The following is a 6,611-nucleotide window of genomic DNA, read 5'->3' as shown; positions in this document are numbered from 1 at the left end:
AAAAAAAAAAAAAAAAAAAAAAGTAATCAATGGAAAGCTTAGATCTTCGCAAATAACCAAAACCCAAACACAATTTCACCTTCAATGTCAAATTCGATTACACCATTCGATTTACCGATGTAGATGGCGACGATTTAGACTTTAAGAGGAACGAGATTGCGAGTGGAATATCAAGACAGAGATCGAAAACAAGACTGAGACTGAGAGGGCACGATACGGAGATCGACAGAGATCGAGATTGAAAGTAAGAGGAACGGGACTGTGATTGAGAGATCGAAACAGAGATGATCGAGAGTTGTAGGAAAGAAAAATTGAATGAGACAGTTGTCAAATGGGAAAAAGAAACCCAAAGTGCTTCCTTGTTTTCGACCTCATAAATTTTTATTTTTTTCCTTGGTCAAATTTGTTGGAGCGAATTAAACTTTTCATTTTCCCGGTTATTCCTACGATAACGTTTTACTATCATATTTGCTATCATAAAACCAAAAACTAAGCGCCAGTATAAAATGTTTTCGCGCCTATTCTACCATAACGTTTGTTTTTTCGGAAACGCTATGTAAATCTTCTCAAAATTCAACTATAGCAGAAACATTTAAAACGCTATTTTATACTGCTATTTATAGCCTCATTTCCTGTAGTGTTTGTGTATTTGTTTCAGTGTGATAGTGAGGAGGAAGATGCTGGAGAAGATGTGTCGGTTGGAACTCTCGTTGAGTTGGTGTCTAATTTAACCTCAAGGTTTGACATCTTTGATAAAAACATTGCAAATATGTCTGTGAATCTGGAGAGAAGATTGGAGATAGAATAGAATTGAAGATGAATGAAAGATTACAAACCAAGTTTGGATCTTTTGAGAGTGAACTCAAACAGATGAAAGATCACGTGCTTTCCATGGGTGTTGGGCAAACTGGCCAAAACACTTTTGATGTGTGTTCAAATTTCAAAATAAAGAACCTGTTACCAGAAGACCTTTGGGCAAAACTAGAGACACCGAAAGGTCTACCAGGAGTTCCAGGAAAAATGCAACAAAACTACTCTGTCAACAGTCCTCCGGTAATGTCTGAATTATGTTAATTTTATGGCTGATTTTCTAGAATGTTATCATTATCGTTATCTTTAATTGTCTTCGCTATGTTATACAGCTAGATGGCAGTGGTTTGGCTGGGGTCAGTAAGAATCTGAATAAAGTGTTTGATAAAGATGATCCTCTTGATTTCATGGAGAAGTCTCCAGCTGCTACGAAACCAACTGCTATGAAACCAAATCAACGGCCTTACACGAGGAAAAATGCCAAAGAATTAGATGCAAAGAAGGACAAAGAAATAGAGGCAAAGAAGGACAAATAAATAGAGGCAAATAAGGCAAAAGCCATGGCGGCAAAGAATGCCAAAGAGTTGGCGGCGGCAAAGATGGCGAAAGAGTTGGCGGAAAAGAAGGCAAAAGCCGAGGAGGTTGGTGATAATCAACAAAAGAAAAGAAGTAGAAAGACTACTAAGCCTACTGCCATGAGGGCGACTACTAAGCCTACTGCCATGAGGCCATTGAATTTTGTAGCACCTGTTTTGAATGAAGGAGAAGCTGAAGCTGGTGCAAACGCTGGTGCCGAGGCTGCTGACAGCAGTGTATGTGATATGACATCTGAGTTTATGGCTGAAAAGGAAACCCTTGAACCTGAATCTGATGATGATGAGGAGGAAAAGATTGGCCTTGATAGAATTAATGATTTAAGGCTGGAGAGTGTTAAGCTGTCCCCAAATGGAAGTGCGATGAATACAGAACAAGATCCACAAGCAAGGATTTTTCCTTATATTGGAGACAACAGACTGACGTGCATGAGGAAGAACTGTGTACCTAGAGCTGGAATATATGATCCTCTTGCACCGGTTGATCCAGTGCAGTTGAAAAAACTTTTGGAGTACCTAAAGACAGCCGAGTATGACCCTTTAGACCCTTGTTAATCACAGCGTGTTAACATTATATTAGCCTGTGTTTATTTTTTTGTTAGGCATCTACCATTAGGCAAGGCAACAGTCGATATTGAATTCTATAGGACTCTCATCACCGAAAGAAAGAACTGGCCAGTGAAGGATGATCACTTTGGGTGTCTGTATGATGAAGTAAGTTTAACTTGATGTCTGAGTTATTATTGTTTACGGCTGAGTTATAATACATAATTGTTGAGTTGTTATGTTTACGGCTGAGTTATAATACATAATGGCTGAGTTGTTATTGTTTACGGCTGAGATATAATACATAATGGCTGAGATATTATATATACGGCTGACTTACATTATGGCTGAGTTGTTGTTTACTACTTAGTTTTTTGTTTTACATCACATGGGCGCGTATATGCGACTCCTCAGGGTTAGGTACAAACGAGATCCCTTCCCATTCCACAACAAACGCATTGCATTTATAGACCCGTGGTTCACCATTACAATGGTTCGTGACTATGCTCAGTTCGAGATGAAACCCAAAATATTTAAATTCAAAGACAACAGTTATGAAGAGCTAGTTAATGGTTTGATTCCACAAGATCAACCGACTAATTTGAAGTGGATAGAAGATGTGGATCACCTGTATATTACTCCACAAACTGGAGGGGATCACTGGGTGGCACTGCATGTGGATCTCATTAGGAGGCATATTGATTGCTATGATAGCATCGTGGGACAAGCAACCAAAGATAGTGATGTTAAAATGTTGAATGCTTGTAGGGCATTTACGCGGATGATTCCAGCAATGATGAACAATTCAGTTCCTCACAAATATCGTGCACCTAGTTTCAGTTAGTTCAGTTTTAGGAGGAGGAGTGCCTCGAATATTCCTCAAAACGTACAGGTTGGTGATTGTGGCATGTACGCTCTAAAGTTTGTAGAATGTCTAGCGCTTGGTTTGTCTTTCGATGGCATCTGTGATCAAAATATCCAGGCTATACGGGTTAAAATGGCAGCATAAATCTACGATGAGGCACCTGATTTTATGGGTCAGTTTAAATAATGAATTAAGTCCTTTGTTTTGTTTCTTTTGGTAGGAATTGTACTATGATATGTAAAAAATTGTATTTCTTTTGGTAGGAGTTGTACTTGGATATGTAAAACATTGATTTGTCTATTTTCAAAGTTATGGCTAATTTACGGTTAAGTTACGACTTAGTTATATACTTCACACGGCTGAGTTATGGATTACAGTTGAGTTATATACTTCGTACGTCTGAGTTATGAGATATGAAAACATATTCTTCTTTCTTTCCTGGGTCGTCTCTCGATACCCCAAAAAGTGTTGTTGGGGAGTCGCGAACAATCCCTAATTATGTCTTTCTCAAATCCACACATAATAAATACATAAAGTCAGCTTTTCTCACAATATATTTTTAAATTAATTAAAAAATTGAATTCGAATTTCGAATAAAATAAATAAAAGTATTTCTCTAACAATTGACAAATATGGCTGAGTTATCGACATAAACGGTTGACTTTTGAAATATTTGTAAATTAGAATTATTATAACTCAAAAATTAAATTTAGAATGGAAAAATGAATATTACAATCATTATAACCAATAAAAAGTAATAATTATAGACAAAGAGTGATTTTTACACATTCTGATCAAAATGTGTAAAACATTCAAAACATGACATTTTGGGGTTAGGGTTAGGATTTGAGGTGTAGGGTTCATATTTCCAACATTATAGGTTTTAATTTAACAGTTTGGTTTTGGTTATATTGCGTTCAGTTTAAGGTGGTAATTTGGATATACTAATATGATAACTATTTGAAATTTTTGAAATTACTTTGAGTTATCGACATAAACGGCTGACTTATGAAATATTTGTAAATTAGAATTATTATAACTCAAAATTTAGATTTAGAATGGAAAAATGAATATTAGAATCATTATAACCAATAAAAAAGTAATAATTATAGACGAAGAGTGATTTTTACACATTCTGATCAAAATGTGTAAAACATTCAAAACATGACATTTAGGGGTTAGGGTTAGGGTTTGAGGTGTAGGGTTCATATTTCCAACATTATGAGCTTTAATTTAACAGTTTGGTTTTGGTTATATTGTGTTGGGTTTAAGGTGGTAACTTGGATATACTAATATGATAACCATTTGAAATTTTTGAAATTACTTTCCGGTAATTCTCGGTTATGGATTGGTTAGATTAATATATAACCATAAATAACCCAAAATATATTGTAATTAGGTAGATTAACCTAATATAACTAATAGCAAGCCGAATATAACCGGAATAAATGGAAAAAGTTAGTTTCTGGTTCGGTTCGGTTTTGGTTGGTTATTTAGTCATTCTAATTTGAGGGTTGACTGAGTTATCGTAAATTACGGCTGAGTTATAATACACTAATGGCTGAGTTATTTAAAGAGTTTGATAAAACACCACTACATAGAAAGTTTATACCAATTCCAGAAAAGAAAAAAAACGGAGCTTGACTAAGCTCACAGATACTTGTTCAAACTCTCAATCTTCTTCTCTAGCGCGTCATATTTCTTTTCCATATTCAAGATCATTTCTTCTTGAATCTCAATGCGCTTCTTGGCTGCATCCAAGTCCTGCTTCATCTCATTCTTCTCCTCGTGAATATTGGCAAACTCTTCGCGCAATGCATCAGTCCACCACCTCCTGAAACCGCAGCCTTGACCGGGACCCTTACAAATAGTACATAACTCACATTACACCCCAATTTGTATAAAAAATCAAGAAGCAGAGCATAAAAATAAGAGTACAAAAATCTTTACATCTGTGATTTCATACAGACAACTGAAATAAAGTTCTCCTCTCATGCTAGGATAGAAGTGGCAACGAAAACCACCGCACCACAATTACACCCGATTGGAACACTCTTGTCGCTCCTCCGTATTTTGCTGTGCCGCATTTTCATCTTTCTTTATTTATAATTCAGCTTTTACATTACCACAAGCACAATATTAAGATAATGCTTTGAGATTTCAGATGGTCCAAAGATCTACCTCAGTTAATGCTTCAGAAGCAGTTTTCTCATCAGCCCTGGAGTTTCTGTCGCAGAGATCTCTCTGTGCCATCATCTTCACTTTATTACTGAAGCACTAAATCACTACAATCCCATCATTTATACTAAAACAACAAAATATGTAATCACTATAACTGGCTGAGTTATAAAATATTTGAAAATGAAAATTATTATAACTCAAAATTAATATTTAGAATGGAAAAATGAAAATTACAATCATTATAAGCAATAAAAAGTAATAATTATAGAGACAAAGAGTGATTTTTACACATTCTGATCAAAATATGTAAAACATTCAAAACATGACATTTAGGGGTTAGGGTTAGGGTTAGGGTTTGAGGTGTAGGGTTCATATTTCCTACATTATGAGTTTTAATTTAACAGTTTGGCTTTGGTTATATTGTGTTTGGATTAAGGTGGTAATTTGGATATACTAATATGATAACCATTTGAAAATTTTAAAAATTTTTAAATTACTTTTCGATTATTTCCGGTTATGGGTCGGTTAGATGAATATATAACCATAAATAACGTAAAATATATTGTAATTAGGTAGATTAACCTAATATAACTGATAGTGTAACATCCGTGAACCGGAATCCCGGTTTGGGAGTTGCATCGGTCGATGCAGATGGTGCATCGGTCGATGCATGTTCAATTCTGTGCGTTTTGACTTAAGTCAAACGCTGCGTTTTGGGTTAAGGAAAAACCCTTAGATGCGAGTTTTGTCTCATTCGTTTGGTTGTGGCCGTTTTTGAGAAATAGAAAGAGAGAAAAAGCTTTGTGAGAGTTCCTGAGCGTTTTTGGGAGATTCTGGAGATTTGAGGCTGTTCATGGAGAGATCTGTAGCTGGGATCGTTGTAGGAGCTTCCTAGAAGCGTTTTCTTCCTTGTGTTAGGTTCAGATTCGTCTTGGCAAGGTAAGTGCAGGACCATGGCTTATCTAAGCTAGAGAACTCTTTAATCTGCTTGTNCTGTTCCTGGAGAGATCTGTAGCTGGGATCGTTGTAGGAGCTTCCTAGAAGCGTTTTCTTCCTTGTGTTAGGTTCAGATTCGTCTTGGCAAAGGTAAGTGCAGGACCATGGCTTATCTAAGCTAGAGAACTCTTTAATCTGCTTGTTTTGTGTTGTTAGACGTGTTAGATTGTTGTTATGGACGTTAGGAAGCTTTCTTGTGGCTTGGGATCGAGTTTTGTGTTTACAGGAACGAAGATCCGGCGAGAAGCTTCGGGGAAAACACGATGCTCGGCATTGCATCGGTCGATGCATAGCTTGCGTTGGTCGATGCAAGTGCGAGGACGGCGCGTAAAACTCTAGGGTTCTCGTGTGATGTCGAGCATGCGTCGGTCGATGCAGATTGGGTATCGGTCGATGCAAGTTACACTTGCATCAGTCGATGCAGCTTCTGTGTCGGTCGATGCAATCCCTTGGTGTGTCAATCGATGCATGTTTGCATCAATCGATGCACTGTCCTGGTTTGTCGATCGTTGTTTATTGCTTGTTGTTTGACGGTTAAANGATGTGCCAGGATTGAGTGGCCGGTGGTGCTGGAGTCCCGGGAAGGAGAGCTGCTACAGATATGAGCCGGTAAAGGCATG

General features: G+C 37.0%; 1 long non-coding RNA gene across 3 annotated transcripts in view; it reads right to left on the bottom strand.

The window, feature by feature from the left end:
* The window catches only part of LOC104710835, a 2,011-nt gene extending 1,594 nt beyond the window's left edge, over positions 1-417 (bottom strand). The window contains exon 1 of one of the 3 annotated variants that reach the window (XR_755093.2): positions 80-417. This is a non-coding gene — a long non-coding RNA (uncharacterized LOC104710835). The remainder of the gene's footprint in view (positions 1-79) is intronic. The other 2 variants (XR_755091.2, XR_755092.2) reach the window with 2 other exon arrangements.

This window comes from Camelina sativa, chromosome 9, assembly GCF_000633955.1.
Source record: "Camelina sativa cultivar DH55 chromosome 9, Cs, whole genome shotgun sequence".
In the NCBI taxonomy this organism is placed as follows: Eukaryota; Viridiplantae; Streptophyta; class Magnoliopsida; order Brassicales; family Brassicaceae; genus Camelina; species Camelina sativa.
This window is presented reverse-complemented; position numbering and strand designations above follow the sequence as displayed.